General features: G+C 42.4%; 1 protein-coding gene across 1 annotated transcript in view; it reads right to left on the minus strand.

The window, feature by feature from the left end:
• Positions 1 to 16,408, minus strand: part of Kcnb2 (potassium voltage-gated channel subfamily B member 2) — a 409,214-nt gene extending 392,806 nt beyond the window's left edge. Inside the window, exon 1 of the mRNA XM_055603343.1 lies at positions 16,342 to 16,408. The gene's annotated coding sequence lies outside the window, so the exon portion shown is untranslated. The remainder of the gene's footprint in view (positions 1 to 16,341) is intronic.
• Between the last annotated feature and the right edge of the window lie 5,494 nt (positions 16,409 to 21,902).

Below are 21,902 nucleotides of genomic sequence, written 5' to 3' on the forward strand. Positions count from 1 at the left end.
CATCTCAGTGAACAACATTTAAACATGAGAACTCACCAGAAGTACATGTATGCTTGGTTTTATTTATTTTTATCACTACTAGGTAGTAAAGGAAAGAGGTCCCTGAAGTATGGATACTACTGCCTCTCCATCCCGTATGAATGATATTTTCTGGCCATTCTAATCATTGGGGCCAATCAGTAACAGCATTTTTAAGCATCTGACTGTATAAGGCAATGTCTAAGTATTCCTTTCCTGGTCCCTGACCCCTGTCTTAATCTGCCATGTGTTTCTGTTGTACGAAAAGCTAAGGTTCTACAATAATGACAAATAGTTATAGGGGAGGCAGATGGACGAGATGACCCACTAGCATCTACAAACCTTGGGGTGTTTAATTACTGCCAATAACAGCATTTAGCACAATCTGATAATAAAATATGAAAGCATTTGAGAATTAGAAAATGAACTCATCAATTCCAATCAACAGTTTCTAAAATAAAAAATGTGAAAATTAGGGACCACAGATGGACTGACTGAAGCCCTGAGTTCATGTGATTGGTACCAGATGATACAGTCTTGAAATAAATAATTTCAAAAACAGTGTTGAAAAAAATTATGGCAAGAACAGTAAAATAGAGAATTGTTGCCTTATACCAGGGAAAATATTCAGAAATCAATGAAAGGAGGAATAAAATTAAAGGGTGGTGGATGCTTTTCCTGCTTGCAATTCTTACTTAATATGATGTATTTCCCCCTCCAGGAAACTGGTAGACTAAATTTGGTGATGGTAGAATCTTAAAGCATGCTTTGTCTCCTTGGTAAGCCTCAAGCACTGAGGCTCACAACGAGAGAGCATGTGAGTGTAAAATAAATATGGCAATGAGATGCAGAGTCTTAATTTGGATTTGATTTCAGCTTAAGATCTCAATGTCCATAAGGAAAATTTACATTTCCTAGAAGGTGGGATATTCTTGGAGCTGTATCTGAAACTGAGCCCAAGTGATGATCTCATTTGATTTGTGAACTTGGTTAATAATTATCATTCTCATCATCTACCAAATACGAAGCGATCATTGTGCGCAGCCACTCTGCCTATTCCATTTAATTCTGACAGTGAGACTTCTTTTTTATTTTTAACCCATGTACAGGTGAGTGTTAGTATAGTTTACTAACAGATTGACTGAAGTTCAGAAAGGCAAACTTCTTACACAAAATGACACAAATGGTAAGGGCTGCAGTATCTGAATCCAGAGTTCATAGTTTCAACTTCATAGGACATTGAGGGTTTTCTATGAATTGTAGAACTCTAGATGTCTCAGAAGAAAGGTGGTGATTGGATCAATATGAAACAAATCTTCATGTATGATTCAGAAAAGGATAGAACCATCCCTAAGTTTCTATACTTTCCTATCTATCCTTTGACATGGCTGACATGTGCAACTCTTATCTATTACATCATATTATTTTTTAGAGAGGTGGGAACACTGGCGATAGTTCATACAACTTGAAAACTTCTACACTATAACCATAAGTTAGTAGATATGTCTTTCAGAAGCAACACTATCATTACCCTGTGGGTATGTGTGCATGTGTGATGTGTGTATACACGTTCCTCCGTGGGTATATCTGTGTGTATTATATAAGTGTGAATATGTTCTCCTGTGTGTGTTTCTGTATATTTGTGTATGTATGTGTGTATTTGTTCATGAGTATGTCTCTGTGTGTGTCCGGGTATATCTGTCTATGTGTGTGTCTGTGTGTCTGTATGTGTCTTTGTTCATGTGTTTGTGTGTGTACTGGTCTCTTTGGGTGTCTGTGTATATGTGTTTGTGTGTGTATATGTGTGTGTTTATATGTCTCTATGTGTGTGTATGTTTTTGTGTTTATATGTGTGTCTGTATATGTGTGTGTGTGTTCCTGTGTGTCTGTGTGTGTATGTGTCTGTGTATCTATGTGGATGTGTCTGTGTGTGTCTCTTTGTATCTGTGTGTATGTCTCTGAGTTTGTCTGGGGGGTGCAGAGGTAGAGATTTGATTTCTTTGTATCACTCTCCACCCTTTTTATTTTTAATAAAAGTTATTACAGTGTGGATGTGCCAATGTAAAATATTTCCAGAACTCTCTTTGGAAACTTGTCAATTCCCCAGCTTTCTTAGAGTAAGTAATTCACGTGTTGCTTTATTTTTAAAGACTTCTTTTTAATATTCAAAGCACATTATAAAATAGTTCTGATAAAAATAGGTGGTCAAACTTGACACAGTCTCTACCTTATTTTTTTGAGGCAAGGTCTCTCATTGATCCTAGAGCTATTGCTATTACAGACAGGCCCCCTGTACTGCCTGTCTCAACTCCACACCTCTGTCCATTTGTTAATAGGGTGTTTACCTGCTCTTCCCAGCCTCAGCCTTAATATTCAATTCCTATGCTCAAGACATACCCCAAAATTTGTTTTCTTAATGTTCAAAATTTTAGAAAGTCCATGAATGTAGAAGAGAAAGAGCATCCATGGATCTAAATCCTCTCCCCAAGCGTTATTTAGAATGAAGGCTAGAGGCCAAGGTTCCCAAACCTATGTCTTTCACTTAGACCTTGCAATCCCTGAGTTTACAAATAATTATAAAATGAAAACAGTGAGTTAGAAAAGGTGTAAAACAAGAATAAACTGACTAATTAGTACACAGTTAATCCTACAAACACTGCTGAGCTGAGCTTAAGTATTGCTGATCCTGGCTTCAGCATGCTTTCTATAGTCTCTACTGTTTCAGTAATAGTCAGACTGGAAAAAGGACATGAAATACAAATAAAAAAAATACTGGTTCAGATTCATCACTCCCTTCTCATTTCCATTCTTTCTCCCAAAGCAGTGTGTCACTCAGCTAAGTGTTCATTAAATTCAATGAGAACAAATTGGGCAAAGTAGCTATTGCTGTCAAGAAACCAACAGGACCACTGCACACAGCTCTGCAGCTCTTGGATCTGTGCTTCTGGCATGTGCTGCTCAGGTACGGATGATATTACAGACTTATCATTACACTGAAGTTGGCTTGAAGCTTTCCCCTTGATTTAAACACCTCACTGCAAGGGAAGGGAAATAATAAAGTACCGGGTACTCTCTCCAATAATATCTTTATTTATGGCAGCCACAACTTTAGCTGCTGTTTGGTTTTTAAATTCTTTGAGGTTTTATTAATTTGTTCATTCATTCAACAAATATTTACTGAGTGTCGACTATTAGGCATTACATTCTAATGTCCTAAAGTTCTAGAAGAAGAAAGTGCCTTAGATTAAAAATTACAAAGGCTCTCATTACAGTGCTGTGCTGTAGCGGTGTGCATCTGATTGCAAACTGCATCGATTATGCTGAAAGCCAAGTATTTTGTTGGGCCCAACTTAAGCCAGAGGTGAGTTTAAGAAGTGGATTTTTACTAGCTTCTTAGCTTTCTCTGTGCATTCTATCCATATAGCCTAATGAAAATGCTCTCCTTAGATTTAGAAAAAGGCAGGATTCCAAATTTAAAGTGACATTTATCTCAAAAGTAAATTAATATTTAATGATGTTCTGATTAATGATCATGATTTTATGAACTAGAGACATTCTATATGAAAGCCCCTGGACCCACTTTTTTTTTCCAGAGCCTTTCACACTGAGGATGAAGGGCTCAAGATGGAATTTCTTAAATGTTACCTTACCATCACAGTTCATAATTTTCCCTTTCAGACACCACATTCTTCTTCCGGGATCATGTCAGGGGAATGTGTTTTTACATGAAAGGAGTAGGAAGAAGAATTCAAGAGTCTGACCTACAGGTGCTTTTAAAGGATCAAAATGTGTGTGTGTGTGTGTGTGTGTATGTATGTGTGTGTGCATGAACAAAATAGTTTGCAGTTTTGTTGTTATTCTTTGCTACTGAACTAAACCTAGAAACATGTTTTATAAATAAGCACAGGAGAAAAAGAAATCAATATGACAAAAAGGGAACCTGCTAAAGGACACAGTGATGTACTTGTATAACTTTAGAACTTAGGAGGTGTGAACAGAGAGAGGAGGAGAAGGAAAAGGAGAAGAAGGAGGAGAGGGTACCCTCCTTTTCTCCAACACACACATCCTGGTCAAAACAGCTGGGCTTGAGAAAACATTCAGGGTCACATGAGTCAGATACTTACAAAGATAATACTATGCATTTGTATTTATGTTTTGTGCAGATAACAGAAATCACGAAACACCAACAAAACCACAGTTCCTATGGTTAGAAACAAGACCCACTGCACTGAGATCCCTTCTATAGGTGGTACCTTGGAGATCATTTGAGCCAAAGCAGGAACTGTGTATCAGAAATGGCTGCCATGTTTACATACAGTAAAGGAAGGCCAATACTGTTAGTATGTAACACTTTTGAAACTTCATTTTTCTTTATTAATTCATACTAGTAATAGTCTAGTTCTAGCATGGCCACTGGCCATTATAGCTACTTGAATTTAGATGAGATTTAAGTTTTAATTTTTAGTGTCAGAAATCAGATTTCAGGTATTCCATGTTGCTGGTGGTTACTGTTCTAGAAGGCACAGGCATACAATGTTCCCATCCTCTTGTGGAATTCTACTGCAAACCTTCCTCTGCAGCTTTGACAGTGAGTTTCATTCAGAATGCAGAAATAACTTCTGTCGTCCTCTAAATGGTGAGAGAAAAGTTGTCTTGGAAGCACTACGCTTGACCTCATCTGTATTTGTATTCCTGATTACTGACCATCTCGATTTTCAAGAATGCTGGACCCTGGGCCTCCAGTCACACTCTAGTGCTTTCTAGAGTCTTGGAACACCCTAGTTTGTGGCAAGAAGTGTCTAAAGAGTATGTGAGTGCAGAGCTGTGGCTTGGTATTTCATCATTAGGAAAAGGAAGAAAAGGCGAGAAAAGAATGCCATGCTCAAATTTGATATTTGTAAAATACACAAAGTACCAAATCAATTAAAATGGTAAGAAATGCAAGAGTCCCTGTAAGTAAGTTGTAAAGGAAGTTTAAGAAAGACATGTTGGTCACATGGCAAGGGGACAAGAAATGTAACTTTCTACTGAATCCCTTCATTAGTACAAGACTGATTTTCCTGATAAAGGAAAAGTGGGTGGAGCCATGAAAGCTACTAAACCTTATGTTCCTATGAAGCACCTCTGATTTCATGGGGCTTGGCCATTTTTGTGCCATTTGTCGAAACCCCCGAGCACTGGCTGCTCTGGTACCCTCTCCCATATTCAGCAGGACATCCTGCCATATTCTGAAAATTCAGTCTTCAGACTCTGAAGATAGCCATTTATCACCTGCCCCACTTTTTCCAGTTGTCATATTATCCATATCTGTCTTAGCTCCTTGTAAGACAGGTTCATACTGACTGTTAAAACAGGAGACAGTATACCATGACACAACAGCTAAGTCCTAGGGTTCACAGGGTCTAAAGTCACCGCTGGAAGACAATAGTGGCATGATATCTGAACTGTCCTAATTCAGCACACAACAGCTTTTCACCTTTCCTCCCGAAACAGTTTATAACCCAGAGAAGCATCACTGGTTTGGACATAGGGCAGAGTCACTACAATAAGCATGAAAAGAGGACTGGAGAGTTCAGGCTTGGTTTGAGATGGACAGGAACGCCATGCAAGTGAAAACTCAGCTTGTTTAATCCGGTGACCTAGCAGAGAGCTTCCTATCTGAAGAGTGCCTAATAAATATTTGCTGAGCTCCAGGCCCTTCAAAGCTGCCTACAATTTCAAACTAGAAGCTATGAGACAAAATTAAACTGCTTCTTTGTTTCAGAAAAAGAAAGAAAGAGAGAAGGAAAGAAAGAAAAGCAGATTTTTATGCTATTCGAACCAAGTTCCTTGTGAAAGTGAAAGAAACATGAGTTAAATTGTTCCACACAATAAACTAGCTCTGATTTTTGGAGTCCCTGGCATCTTGACAAAGGACAGTGGTACAGTTCTGGATGGAGAGGAAGATGGATCTGGAGGAAGGGAGAGATAGCAAATGACTTGTGTCTGGACTCCAGTGAGATAGGAGCCTCTAGAAAAGCCATGGTGGTACGAAGTGTTACATACATTCCGGGAGCAAAGGCACCTAATACTTAATTAGAATCAGTTTCTTGCCTATGTTACAATTACCGTCCTTTACTCCAAAGCACCCAGCCAGAGTCTGTTACACACCACAGTCTTATAAGACTGAGCCTTCAGAGAATGAAGGAAGACGTGCCACAAAGGAACATGTGTCACAGGTCTGGGTGGAGAGTTAAAGAGAAGAAAGGAGTATTTGGTGTACCACCCAAAGCATGGGGTACCTGGTGACTGAGCTTAATTCACACCCATTTCCCCCTAATTTATTTTGAAGGAAGATGAAGACAGCCTGGATGGCTAAGTGTCTATCTAAAATTATGCTGCTTCACCTTCGTTTGAGAGATTTGTCACTAAGAAGCTCCCACTGAGCCACTGGGTTAATTTCCAACCTCCAGTAGTCTAGGTTGGGGTTGTCTGAAAAATATTCATCAAATATTCCCAAATGTCCCATATCTAAGTCAAGGAATTTAAGAATTAGTTGAGACTCATCTATCTAACTCTATCTATCTATCTATCTATTTATCTATTTATCTATCTATCTGCCACCTATCTACCTATTGCTATCTCCTCTTCCATCTCCGATGACACTCTCCTTTTTTATGATTTTCTTTTCCTCTCTTCATTCTCTTTAACTGACAGAGAAATATGCATCATGTTAAATAGCTACATTCAGTGTTATTTCCAGTCATTATCATTATCCTACCTTACTATGAAATTGAAATTGGTACCCTGAATAAAGATGTGGCCTTTACAAAAATCTAAATATTATGACACTGGCCATCAGCAAGGAAACAAATGCAGAACTCCATAATCTGTGGTTGTGCTATACTCTAGAAAAGTCATAGAACTCTGAGGCCCACCTATTACTCCAAAGGGAATGATCAGAATGTTAGCATGTGGTACTTGCTCCATAGTACTTGTAATGAGGTACTAACAAATAAAAACTGGTGGCCTTGGGAAGAAATTGCTAGTTTTGTAATAGAGAAAAGGGGGAGTAGCCAAAGTCTAGAAAGTAAGACCTTAAAATCTGTAACAGCTCACTATTTTAGGGATTCTAAAGATGAGAAACAGCCTGCAGGGGGTTTGGAGTGACAGATACTCACTAGCTCTTCCAAATGGACAAAGTAACAGCCTGTTAGCAACCATCTGATCCATGAAGTTCCCTAACCACGAATGCCTGCTTTGTTGATGATTCCAAAGGTAACTGAGCTGGTTAGTTTTATGTCAACTTGACACAAGTTAGAGTCACAGGAGAGGAGGGAACCTCTATTGAGAAAAATGCCTCCATAAGACTGAGCTGTATGAAAGCCCATAGGACAGTTTCTTAATTAGTGAATGATGGGGGAGAGCCCAGCCAATTGAATGTGGGACCACCCCCAGGCTGGTGGTCTTGGGTTCTATAAGAAAGCAGACTGAGCAAGCCATGATGACTAAGTCAGTAAATAGAACCCCTCCATGGCCTTTTCATCAGCTCTTGCCTCCAGGTTCCTGCCCTGTTTGAGTTCCTGTCCTGACTTCCTTTGATGACAAACTGTGATGTGTAAGTGTGAGCTGAATAAACTCTTTCCTCTCCAAGTTGCTTTTAGTTATCATGTTTCATCACAGCAAGAGTAATCTTAACTAGCACAGTAATCATTTGAGATCTGAATATCTGAGACATGGGGGGGAAAAAAGAGAAGAAAAGAAAAAAAAGTGGGTTCATGGAATATACAAAGAAATGGTGCTCCAGAAAACAAATGACCACATGACCCGATGACCTGGGAAGACTTTGAGTGAGTTGCACCTGTCAAAGTACAAAGCTGTTCCTAAAGAGACGAAGAAACCTACATCTCCCTCCTTCTCTTCCTACTCCCATTAAAAGTAGGTTCTTGATCTTATCCTGCTTGTATTCCACAAGAGCGTATTAATCTCTGAGGTGTCAGTCTTGTCTCTCATAATTCAACTACCTCAACAATTGTGCCACTTTTGTTTTTAAATTTCAGATGATCCCAGTAGTCTGTCCTATGGGATAAAATTCTGAAGTTTTAGGATGGCCTGTAGCACCCTGATGTCTAATCCTGTCTTCATTTTCTTCATCCTCCTCTGACATCAACTTCCTACAGGTGTCAACACTGAGACAGTCGCCAGCCCAGCTCTTTTCCTGACTATGCTTTGCAAATGCTGTTCTCTTTGCCTAGACCATGTTCCATCTGCCTCCTTCTCTACCTGAAGAATGCTTACTCATCTTCGAAAGTGAGCTTAGATGTCACTTCATCTGTGAAGGCTTGTCTGACACTCCCACGTAGGAGATGAAGCTCTGACAACTCTGATCAGATCTCCCCCTTCCCCCACCAGCCAGCCTTGCAGACTGTTCTACTATCGGCATGTCTGGAATGTTATGCGAGCTACATGTTTTGATCTTGCTCTGTCTACTTTCCTTATTATTTAACCAGCCACTAAACTCACCTTCTTATCAAAAGCTTGAGAGCTCTGATGACTTCTCATCAGAGAAGATTCTGTTTGTGGTAAATGAAAATTAACACAGAGACCTGCAACTGGTCAAGGAGCAGAGAATGAGACACTGTGAAATGCTCAGCTTTAAATGGCCCGTCTCCGTCACCTCCCTAGCCTCCCAAGGCTCAGGCAACACTTCAGAAAAGGCAGAATCATAAGAGTCCGACGCAGTGGATAAGTACAAGAAATAGTACTTTCCAGACACAACAGGACATTGCAAATGTGCACAGAGGTTGGGAAGGCATGCAGGAGCTCAAGCCAGAGAAAATCTCAGCACAGAGAAGGGAGGTAGGTACTAGTTCCCACTCCTCTCTGAAGAGCTGACAGCTGCTGGGGAAGAACCAGCTGGTCTTCTTTAGGGTTTGTCTACCTGCTGGGTCAACCACTCTCGAATGGATGCCCACAAACCCAATATATATCAATCACAAACTGGACTTTATGGGCTGAAAAAGGAAACAGAGAAATACGTACAGAAAGGGTAGATCTGGGAGGGACGGAGGGGGGAAGATGAATATGATCAAAACACAGTGTGTGAAATTCTCAAAGTAATAAAAAGGCCTTAAAAATAAAATAAAAAAGCTTTAAGAGTGCCGCGTTTTCAAATCAGCCAGCCACACATTAGAACCACAGTGGCTTCCTCTAGTGGGAAAACACAGGCACAATGAGTGCTTCTGAAAACTGAGACACAGTCCCTTCTGGAGGAAGTTCCAGAAAGCTGCCCAGGCCCAGGAATGCATGTGCGCAGAAACTTAGCGTCAGACCTGCAAATGTCCGTACATCTTCCTGGATACCCACTTATGGAAAGCCCAGCTCCCTGTGTTGCTGGGGACCAATCCTACAGCACACAGTATATTTTTACAGAGGAGTTTTCTAGGAAACTACCATATTTGGAACATCACCAAGATTTGGTCGCCACTTTGAAAAACTGTGTCAACCTGAAGCAACACTGCTCGTGTTAACTGGTTCAGTACCACAGCACGCCCACATCCGTTTAGAGAGTGCAGATGTCACAGCTAGTGAATGTTTATCTCACTCTTGTTCTGAAACGACACATGCGCAAGTGTCACCACCACCGAGAGACTATTACTTTCTTACTCCAAGTTGTTTGATTTCGACTTCTCTCATCATCTGCATGCTCAGTACTTCTACTCCATTCTGTCTCCTGTCCATCTAGAGCTGAGCAGCGCATGTTGCCATACCTGCTCTTTCCCCAGAAGGTATTTTCTACTGCAAACGATAGTAATTTAAAATTTATGTACAGACAAGTTATCATTTGTGTGTAAATGTCATCTCAGAATAGCAAAGGGGCCGTTGCAAAAATACTGCCCACGAAAGAGGAGGAACTTGGTCTAACTGAAGATAGAATCATAGCTGTAAATATATGGAGGAATTAAAAAAATATATGCTCTTACTCTGTGATCCTGCTGCGGTGCAGCTACTCAGCTGCCTTGCCATACCACCCACCAAAATGATTTATGGTATCTTGTGGGGATTTATGGCTCTGCCTCTGGGCTGAGAGTGTATGACGTCTTACAGCCATCCACACAGGATTCAACACAGAAGAGAAGCCCAGGGGAACCCTCAGGATGAAGTAGCAGATGCAAATCCTAAAGGCACTGCTCTCAGTTTGACCAGTGAGTGAGTTAGTCCATGCCCTGCCCAGATGACGTATCTAAGAAAGTCCAGAGCTCCTTGCCCATAGCTCTTTCCAGCCTGCCCTGTCCTCATGATCCTGGACAGTACAGCATCCCCCTCCATGTCCCCAAGAGAGTCCCATACAGAGAGGTTAATACACATTATTTAAACCAACCGTCCCCCAGGAACACTGCTAGAGATAATGGTCATGGATTTTACTACTAACGGCACTTCACTTCAAATATATTATCGATTCAAAAGGCTTTGTTAATTTTGTTGGAGGACCTGAACATCGCTTAAGACTCTGATTTTTTATGAGGAAATGTAAGTTTTAAAGTGAAATTTTGTACTACAAGCCAATTGTCAGCTAAAAGACTATGTCACCCAGCCTAGGAGACACATCTGTGTGAAAAATAGAAGTGTCAATCAATCATGAAGATGAATCTAAATATTTGATTCTATGGTATCTTGCAAACAATATTTAATCATTTTAGCTTTCAATTTTGAGCCAGATAGAATTGTCGGCATAAACAGGAGCAGTGGCTACTTAGAAAGAACTTTGCCTCAAATATTATGTAAGTTCTCTTGACAAATATTTCAAGGTAGGATTTGTTTGTTCTCTCACAATTATAATTATTTGCTGTGTAAAGAAACCAATGCATTCTAAGAATACACTAGACAGAATCTGTTGGGAGACTATGCCTCAATTTCCATCAAATATTGGGCTTGTATTTTTCAAAGTTAAGCATGAACACATTGATAAATGACTTATATTTTGAATACAAGAATTTTGGAGGCATAAAAATATTTTTAAAATACTTGTAATGTTGCTTAGCTTCTTTAGAACTATAGATTTTAGTACGTTTATCCTATATTATATGTCTAATATCCACTTATAAGTGAGTATATACCATATGTGTCTTTCTGCTTCTGGGATACCTCACTAAGGATGATCTTCTCTAGTTCCATCTATTTGCCTGTAAATTTCATGGTTTCCCTGTTTTAAATTGCTAAGTAGTATTCCATTGTGTAAATGTACCAAATTTCTGTATCCATTCTTCAGTTGAGGGGCATTTAGGTTGTTTCCATATTCTGGCTATTATGAATAAAGCTGCTACAAATATAGTTGAGCAAATGTCCTTGTTGCATAGTTGAGCATCTTTTGGGTATATGCCCAGGAGTGGTATAGCTGGATCTTGAGCTAGAACTATCCCTAATTTTCTGAGAAAGCACCAGATTGATTTCCAAAGTGATTGTACAAAGTTTACATTTCCACCCCTAGGGAAGGTGCTTAATCCTCATTCAGAAGGGCAAACAAGATAGACATCTGAAGAGGGAGAAGACAGGAAACAGGACAGGAGTCTACCACAGAGGGCCTCTGAAAGACTCTATCCAGCAGGGTGTCTAAGCAGAGGCTGAGACTCTTAGCCAAACTTTGGGTAGAATGCAGGGAATATTATGGAAGAAGGGGGAGATAGAAAGACCTGAAGGGGACAGAAGCTCCACAAGGAGAACAACAGAGCCAAAAAATCTGGGCCAAGGGGGACCCCGCAGAAACTGAGGAATCCACCAAGGACCATGCATGAAGAGGTCCTAGATCCCTGCTGAGAGGTAGCCCATATGCAGCTCAGTCTCCAAGTGGGTTCCCTAGTAAGGGCAGTAGGGGCAGTCTCTGACATGAACTTAGGGGCCTGCCTCCTTTGATCACCTCCCCCCCAGGAAGTGCAGGCTTGCCAAGCCACAGAGGAAGATGATGCAGCCAGCCTTGATGAGATTTGATATGCTAGGGTCAGACAGTAAAGGAGGAGTACCCCCCCTATCAGTGGGGGTATAGGGGGAGAAGAGGGACAGAGGGTGGGTCTGGGAGGAGAGGAGGGTGAGGGCTACAGCCTGGATACCGGATACAAAGTGAAAAAATTGTAATAAATAATAAATGAATAAAATTTTTAAAATACCTGTAATGCTATGTTGTGTTGAAAACACTTCACAAAATAATTCACAGACACTTTTCCCCTTTTTAATATATGTGTATCATATGTGTGGGAGTGCACATGCGAAGGCCAGAAGGCAGCTTTGGTGTTGCTCTTTGGCTGCTCATTTCTTTTGAGACAGGCTAACTAGGTTAGCCTGTGTGGACAAGTATCCTGTCTGACATCCCCATCACTAGGATTTCAGGCCATGTTGAAACACCACGCTGCATGCTAGGTGCATTCTGGGAACAGAGCTTTATTCATGGAACCACTCCCGCAGCCCCATGTTTCCAGGGGTCACTATGAGCACAGTGCTGCCTCGCAGCTTAACTTTCTTAGGACTGACCCCACCAAAAATTGAAAGTCAACCAAACCTGAACTACTTCCTTCTTTCACTTTCACAGTAAAGCATTTACTGGGGGTGGAGGGTGGAGGATAGGTTTCTCTTGAATCAAGACAATTAAAAAAAAAAGTCCTTCAATTTGGTATTTTCCAACACTCCCTTTATCCTTAGAACCATGGCCTCTTTAAAGAGAATGCACAGCTCCCAAAGAAAGAATCTAGAAAGTGAACACATGCTTGCAAGCTCTGTGTAGGGTCATCCTTCCTAATATGCCCTAGTATCAAAGTGGGTCACAGTGTTCCTGAACCCAAAATACTGACTGACTTCTTCATTTCCTTCCTGTGTGACTCTAGGTAAGGAAAACCTGTGACTATTAGTTTTGATATCTGTATATAAAGGGCACTAGCTATGGCTTCCCCATAAGACAGAAAAATTATTTTCAACATGCTTAAGACAGTGCCTGGCTCAACTAAGTGTGGGCTATCACAATTATTTGTTTAAGGAAGAAAAAAAATAAATACTCTGATTTATAATGAAAATTCTCATATACTCTGTATATCTAAAATGAAACATTTAGTACAATTTTAATGTTGTTTATGATTGTGTTTTTGAGACATCCTAAATTCATAGCCTATTACAAATTTTCATAATCTTTTTCATGAGTTTGTTTCAATTAACTTATTAAGTATGAAGTTGTGAAATGTGTTTCTAAATGCAAGAAAACTGTCATTTTGAACTGAAACAGTTTCTCAACTAAGAATGAAAGAGTTTGTCTTCCCCCCTGATTTTTAAAAACTGACAGCAGGGTTTGTCTTCTATACATTAGGCCTTGTTGCATTCTATCCATAACTATTCTTATACTTAATAAGTATTACACCAATCGGTGAACAAGGCATTTAACCCATTTATGTTATTAATTTCGAAAGTAAAAATGGGTACAATTCAGCCTATGCAAAAGGCATTTTAAAGATGATGCAGTCGGGCTCTCGGCTCACATAGGTCAAGGGACATTTGAGTTTCTTCCTTATAAACTCTACCTTAATAAATAGCTGGGGAGATTTTATGTCTATGAAGGAAGGGAAGAAATAAGCAATAAAAAAGAATGGACTCCGGGTCTAGACTATCAAGATACTTGTGGTCCACGAGATAAACTATCTCAAAGCTGTTCTTCTCTGTTAAGTTTATCACTCTGGGAATAATATGACCATAAAGTCTTACCTTAGAAAATACTCTGAAATTCAAAGATCTCACATACAGCCCATCTGTTCTTTGCATGCTCTGAAGGCCCTGTGAAGTTAGCCAGCATCATGCTATAATGCAAACCCCACTTGATGACTATGTGACTATAAAAAAACCCTAACTAGTATTCTGAAATAAACAAAATATCTTAGTCTTATCCATCTACCTTAGAATACACACGAGGAAGTTTCCTATTCATTTAAGATTCTTTTTCTTAGTAGTTAGTCAATAATAGATAGTAAATTTCAAGGAATTAATCAGAGAAAAATCATGCACTGCGATTCAATGAAGTATCTTGTGTGGGTTTCCTAGATTGCCAGTAATATGATCTACTTTCATATCATGTATACATGTGTAGTTATCTCTCTACTGTAGCAGTGCAAAAAGCCACATTTTTTTCTCAAGAAACAAAATATATTTCAGTACTCCACAGACTTAGCCATTTTTAAACATTCAGTTAAGTCTACCAAGAATCTGATCAGATATGCCTTAAAGTTGCCAAGAAATGTGATTGAACCCACATCCCTCAATTTCATTTTTTTTTTTCTAATAGTCTCACTCTTGAATATCTTAGAAGAGCAGGCTGGTGTTCCCATTCCCCCAGATCATTAACAAGGATTCTTTAAAAGTCAAATGAAAAGCATTGATAAGGTAATTGTTTCCTTCACTCTTTCTGACTAGTCAGTAAGCAAACATGCTTGGAAAACTTAACTGTGAGATAAGGGATGAAAGTGAATTTGGAAACAGTTTTAAATGATGCATAGATCGAGTCTCTTCAGAATGGGGGGTGCACAAAAAGGATGGTCAACCAGCAGGAAGCTGAATGTGTCAAGTGGCGAGCACTGGAGTCGTTTTTCTGGAATACGTCTGTAGGGGCTTGTGTAAGAGGGAGACTTGGAGACACAAGGCAAGGAAGAGAAAGGTGAAAGCTGAAGGTGAAAGAAAGGGAAGACAACTGCCAAGAGGTTCATTCCTTTCTCCAAAAGTCTGAGTAGTGCCAGGGGAAAGAGAAGAGCATATTAGACAGAACCCTAACTGTGATGAACAACTGCTCGGAGACAGTGCCACCCCATGCAGAAGCAAGCCGCAGGGTTGGCTTTGTGGGGACATATAGACACTCTGAGGTGACCTCCCCATTCAGAGGAGAACTGAGTTATTTCCCTACTGGACCTTCATCATTCTCAGAGTCTTTGTAGCTACACAAATAAGCCCCACATTAAAAACAACACCTGAAGCAGCAAAACTAAAAAAAAAAAAAAAAAAAAAAATGCACATGTACAGGACCAACTACTGAACTGTCTAACTTCTGGTTGGTTTAAGAACAAAGAACTCTCTAGTCTAGATAGCCGTGTTTTAATTATATATTAAAAGCTAAGTGTGGGACGCACTTGTATTTATTCATACACCCTGCACACTCATGTAAAGAGTGAAACAGATAAAACTTTAAGATACGATTTTAACATTACTCTCTTCAGCTTTTTTTTTTTTTTCCCCTGTGACTCATTCAGTCCTGACAGGTAAGACTTTAGACACCTGAGCAAAATCTATGTTTTGATAATTCTATAAAATGTGCTCTCACTGGTGAATAACCAAGAGGTGTCTGTCCCACACAATGCTAGACAGTTGAAAACAATGACAGTGAGATGTTTACTTTTCTTTGGAGCTGGGCTTTAAAAAAAAAAAATCAGATTGTCAACAACACCCCACAACCGATCAAGAAAAAATGTGACGTGCTATTTAAAATATTGACACTATTGCACGACTTGATTAGACGGACTGTGCAGTTAACCCAGCGCCCACCGGTGCATATTGAAATTTCCCAGTATTAATCTTATCTGTGCTATTCTTTACTGTTAAAACACTTGTGCGGTCATAAATGTTGCATAAATGGCATGTTTATGCACACCGCACGTTGACACTTTTTTATGAATGGAGACAAATAAATGCTCCTAATCTGAGAAAGTGGGTGGCAGGATACCATCCTGGAAAGGGTCGTTAAGTCTCCAGAGCAAATGATGAGGTGAACTGTGAGCGTCTTTTGGTCCCACTCAGGACAACTGTATTCCAAATCCCCTTGCCAGGTTGTGTGTTGGAAACCGCCTTGGAGCGCTTTCCTTAGAGACCTGCTCTACCTTGCTCCCAGGAACCAAGACCTCTCACCACCGAGGAATAAAACGCATGTATGCCTGTATTCTGAAGACTGTATTCTAAAGACAACACACTCCCCAAGTCTTGTCCGACAAGTGTGTGCCTGCGAGAGCGCCGTTTACCAACAAATGAACAGAACAGAAGGCTCCAGGGGCGCCTCTCCTACATAAACAGTTCTCACCCGTTTTTGGTCAAGGCAGGCTCTTCAGGGGCTCATACTTGTGTGTCTTCCCCCACCCAGGAAGAACCCTGGCGTTAATAACCCGGTCAGGGCTAACATCCCAGTCAGCTTTGCATGGAAGTCTACTGGGCGCCATATGGCAGTTTCCAGTTCCTTTAGCAACTCAAGTCTGGCTAGGCTGTCACAGCGAAGCATCTCTAAAGAAGAGCTCCTGGGGGGCGGGGGGGGGGGGAGGAAGCAATGCCTGGACCACTTACCTAGCTCCCACTGACCCGCTCCATTCGGCCAGCAGCATTGGTTCCTGTGTCACAAGGGGCTGTGGGATTCCCTGCTCCCTCAGGGGGCTCCACTCCTGCGAAGGTCCCTTTCACCAATGATGTGTCGCTGGAAATCCCCCTCCCCTCTACAGAGAGCAGGGTCTCCCCGGCTGGCTGGAGCTCCTGGCGGCTTTCCTTCTCTCTTTACATCCCTCACTCCGGTTCGCAGTCTCTAGTAAGGAGGCTCACGGAAGACGCATTGGGAAGAAGCGAAGGCATCTTTTTTTTTTTTTTTAAAGAACAATAATCTTCCTCGATCGTCACCCCTTTTTTCCTCGTGGAGACCCCATCCCCCTGCCGCCGCCGCCGCCCAGATCAGAGAGGGCTGGAGTGAGATGGAAAAGATACAGCTAGATAGATCAGGAGGTGCTCCGCGCGCCGCACCAGCCCTGGACTTGGCGCTGGATCCCGCTGCTCGAGGCGCGGCGGCGGCCAGCGGGGGCGGCGGGTGCTCCTTGGCGCTCGGTGGGTGTGTGTGTCTGTGCAGCGGCAGCGGCAGCGGCGCTGGCTGCGCGCGAGAAGCCGGGCGGGGCGCTCGGGGCGAGGGTCCTCCGCCCCGCAGCAATCCGGCCGGGGCGCGCACACTCGCCCGCGGCCACCCAGCCTTGCGCTCCGCCTCCCCGCGCTCCGCGCACCCGCGGGCTGAGCAGCCGCCGCGGCCGCCGCCTCCCCTCTGTGTCTCCTCCTCCCGCGGCTCCCAGGCAATCGCGGCTCCCCGGGGTGGGCGGCGGGGGGCTGCACTGCTGGCCGGGCACCTGGAGGGGAACGCCAGGCTCGGCCTCGCGGCGCCGGAGCACTGCGCTCAGCGGGGCGACAGCGCCCCCGGTGCCCAGGGCGCGGCCAGGGCGCGGGCGATCGGGCGCCGCCCACACCTCGCCGGGATCCTCCCTCAGCGGCTGCTGCCGCCTGAGTCCGGGCTCCACACCCACCTGCCTCTCTTCCGAGCTTGCAAGCAGCTGCCATTCAGCAAGGGGTCCACAGCCCCGCGGCCACTTAACGCACGCGGCCAGGGAAGCCCCGGGAAGCCCGCCGAGATGCCCTCGCGGATTCAAGGGTTTCTTGGCTTTTCTCCTCCAGCTGCTGTGTTCTCCTGCCTCCCGACCCCTAAGCAACCAGAATCCGGGCTCCTTGCTCCATCCTGAAGAATGGGCCCCAGAGTATTTTCCGGTAAAAGAAGCTTCGGGGATAAGCGGGAGCCCAGGGGGGATTCTGACTTCACCCCGGAATCCTCCAGCTCCACTTGGGACCATCCTCACCCAGTGACAGGAGTCACTCACTGTCTTTTCTGCCTTTAAGGCTAAGGCTAGGTGGGAGGCCACTCTGACTCTTGCTTCCCGCGGGGGCGCTGTTCATACCCTGGTTTGCTTGCTTTAGCGGTCTATTTATTGGCTGGAAAACCATGACAAGTTCTCCCTTAGTGAGAAGGCCTTAAGGTGGATACCCCAGGCCCTTGCCCAACTTCAGGGTGTAATAAAGACAACGAACTTGAGCAAAATTACTGGGCTTCGCAGGTTTCCGACTTAGGTGCACCTTGATAGGTGGAAAATTAAACAGTCGAAATATTTGTGTGTCTTTCAAGAAAACATGTAACCTAAAAAGCCCTTTCTTTCGAAAAGGCATGAGACTGTATTCCAAGTTGGGACCCCAACATTACGTTTGATCAACATTGTCTAGATACTGTGTTTAAAATACATCGCATCCAGTCCTTATGTAGAGGAGGAGGCCTGACCTTCCGGAATTCACTGAGTCTTGAATTCCTGCCTCTCTGGGGCTTACCTTGTGGTGAGGGGTCTTTTGGGGGCTGCCAGATTTGCTGGATGTTTACCCTGGGAACTGGTTCTTCTAACTCCCTCATTCTCCAACAAGAAACTTGCCTTGGCTCCTGCCTTCCTCTCCTCAGGACTACTGAAGCCTAATCAGCCGCATTTCCTACTCTTTGGCTCTTCAGTGAATCCCCCTAGACATACAGCGCACGTTGGCTCAGCTTTTAAAAGAGACACACAGGGCCTTATGGCTTTTATGGAATATGTGTATGTCAATGTATCGTCGTAAACTGTAAGCTCCTCCAGGAATGAGTTCAAAATGCCTTTGCTGTTTTCATGCCTTCAGTGGAACCCAATGTCACCTATTTATTCAGCAAACACCTGTTTCACAGATCTTTTTCCGTTCGTTATTTGTCAGTTGAATAAAATCTATAAAAAATATTAAGTCTAGAGAGACATTTTGGCATTTATTATGGGTATACTGAAACTTCAATGGAACAGGAAACTTTTTAATTTTTTAATAATTTATTAATTTTACATCCCAGTTGTAGGCCCCTCCTTCGTGTCCTCCTCATCCCACCCTTCCTCTCTCTTTTCCCCTATCTCAGTCCCCTAGTTCTCAGAAAGAGGGAAGCCCTTCTCCCTTACCAACTGATCCCAGATAATCAAGTCTCATCAGGACTGCCTGAATCCTCTTTCTCTGTGGCCTGGCAAGGCCGCCTCGCCAGGGGAAGGTGATCTGTGGCCTGCAAAGAGCACATAGTTCATATTAGAGCCAGCCCTGGTCCCCTTTCTAGATGACCCACATAGAAACTGAGCTGCCTATGGGCTACATCTGAGCAGGGGGTCTGGGTCCTCTCCTTGCATGGTCCTTGGTTGGTGCATCAGTCTCCGCAGGCCATCCCCCCACCCCACCCCCCGGGGCCCAGATTTGTTGGCTCTGCTGGTCTGGTCTTCCTGTGGAGCTCCTGTCCTCTGCTGGTCTTTCTATCCCCCCATTTCTCCAAAGACTACCTGCATTCTGCCCAAAATTTGGAGCACAGTAAACGTTTTATACACTTAAGAATGATTATGAAAACCTCTCTTTGTTAGACCTACATCAGCAATACTTTTGATTCCCTCTGGGAGAACTTAAATATTTGGTAAATAAATTTAAAAAAATGTTTAAAATATTTACCTTAAATTTGGGTTAGATTTGAGGAAATGAAAACCATTTGTCTACCATGAAAATGATGTTAGCCCAGTTGCAAAGTTGCCATTTTCTGGGCTACAAGGTGCTAGGTGTTTCTTACCCATCCAGCCCAGTTGTGTGCCTGAGATGCAGAGCTAAGAAAACAGTCTCAGGCTGGGCAGTGGGATCTGGTCCTGCTTACTGGGCTACTCGCTGCAGAATGGCTTAGAGAAAAATAAAGCATTGTGCACTAGTTGTTATGGCAGGGTTCTCCCAAGGAACAACACTTTGGTTCCAACTGACAGCAAAAACTCCTGCATTCATTATCGTCACTTGGTTGAGCCTCTTTAGTGCATAAATTTCCATTTTCTCCAAAGGAAAAATGTAACATGATGTAGTTGAAAAAACAGCCATGTTTTCATATTGCTTTCTTAAATCCTTTTTTAAAATCTTTACTGAGATTTATAGAACCGTTCTGTTTGCTTATATTTTAATTTCTCAAATTCATCCTGCAATATGATGGAATTCAATATTAAAGAATAGAAATGACTGTTTAGAATGACTGTTTAGTGTATTGTGAAAATGCCGCACTGGTATAACTTGCTAACACAATTAATAGTAGTATAAGGTTAGCCTTGTAACTGCTGATTTTATTTCCTCACATGAGGAGATGAGATGAGAGCTGTTCCCAAGCTATGCAAATACACGGCTTGGGCTGAGCCCAGAGCATTTCTTTCTCTCCTCTAGATATCTCTAGGCCTAGAAGCTTCTAGCATCCATACAATCTAATCTTCTGCAAGCCCGAATCTTGAAGGTTCCAGCTTCCAGCTTCTGTCTGCTAACCTGGGCTTAGAATGTTTCAGCCTCCGAGACTTACTGCTCAGTAAATTCACCCTTTCTAGCTATTTCTGAATTCTCTCTGGATGGTTCAGTTCAGCTATTCTGGCTCAAAACTCCTCTCCAAGCTGACCGATTCAAACTGGCTTCTCTCCACTTCTCACTGAATTGTTCTGGTTGGAAAACCTGCCTCTAAACTCCATGAACTGAACTGCACAAACTCAACTGAACTGCACAGAACTGTACTGTACTGTGTCCACAACTCCACCCCCTCTCTCTGCACTGCTCTTAAGCTGCTTCTCTTTCCAGTCTGTTTTCATGAGAGTTAGCTGTAACTTATCTCTGACTCATTCTGTCAAGTCTTTCTCTGACTAGTCACTTAGCCTGTCCCTGAATAGATGTCATTGTTGGGAATTAAAGGTGTGCCCTAAATTCCAGCCAGAGGGATTAAAGATATGTACTAATGGCTATTAAACAGTGTTGTTTCTGTTGCCAAGCTTCCAAAAATACTCAACTGTAATCACTAATCCACGGAAATTAAAGAACTTTCTCAGACCACAGGTAATTGCAAGATTATTCCCATCTGTAACAACACACTTCAAATCTTCTCTCCCTGCTTCATTTTTTAATTCTAGTTTGTATTGTATTTTTAGGGTATCTCGAAATCTCTAAACCCCCATTCCTGAGGAATCAATATAATCAGAGGATCCTTCCAACCGTACATCATTAACTGAAGGTAACAGCTGGGGCGTGGCATTGTTGCAGAAAGTGGGGAAGAATTTGGCTTAGGCTGAAGAGAGCTATAACAGCCACAGCATTTTTCACAGGCAGGCTTTGTATCATTTGGAAGCAAAGGTTCTGCTTGCTATTGAAAACCGTTTCCAGGACCACCTGGGTTTTGTCTGTTTGGTACCTGCAGCTCCCCTAGAACAAAACCAACTTCTTTGGGGCTAGCAGAGGCAACAGGGGTTGAGAAACCATCAGTCTCAAGGTCTGCATTACCTCTGAAGTTCTGGTCTGAACCCCAGATTTCATGTTTCTGTCCTGCTGGCACCATTCTCGATGACCAACTCTACAGTTTGTGGCACACCATTTAGAGACTTTGAACGGTAATAGAGAAAAATTTTCCACCATATTTTGATCTATGTGACTCTGTTTTCTTTGGAGTAGAATCTGTGGTGAGCTCATTTGAGCTGCTCCCAGCACCTGCTCTTCTGCTCAGCAGTGGGGGGGGGGGGATTGCCTTTCCTCAATTTCATTAAGAGGTGGTGCTGTAGGTTCAATGGACTGTCTACAATAGGTACCATAGGTTTACAATTAAGCACTTTCTGTTTTCTTATGTCCTCTGTCCTTTGTCTCTCCTACCCATTTTTTTTCTTGTTACACAGCTATTTTTCTTGTTGTCCAGTTATTTTTTTTCAATATTTTTTGAGAGGAAATATATAAAGCTTGCAATTGAAAAAAGAGAGGGTTTACTCCCGTGAATAAACTCCCGTGGTCACAGTTGCAGTGAGCACTGCAACGACTTTTTCAAATAATGTTTCTATCCCCTCAAGTCCTACCCTTGCTCTTAAGAGATATGAAATGGTGTCTCCCAGTTTTTAAAGCAGGAAAAGTCTGTCTATACAGTTAAAGTTGTCTTTTGGGGTGGCTCACTGTGATTTGCTGTCTCAGAGGATACTGCAGATTTAGAGCCTCCTGACTCTCTTGGGGTGTCCAGCCAAACTCAG

The sequence above is a fragment of the Psammomys obesus genome, unplaced genomic scaffold (genome assembly GCF_907164565.1).
Source record: "Psammomys obesus unplaced genomic scaffold, mPsaObe1.curated_primary_1811, whole genome shotgun sequence".
Classification (NCBI taxonomy): domain Eukaryota; kingdom Metazoa; phylum Chordata; class Mammalia; order Rodentia; family Muridae; genus Psammomys; species Psammomys obesus.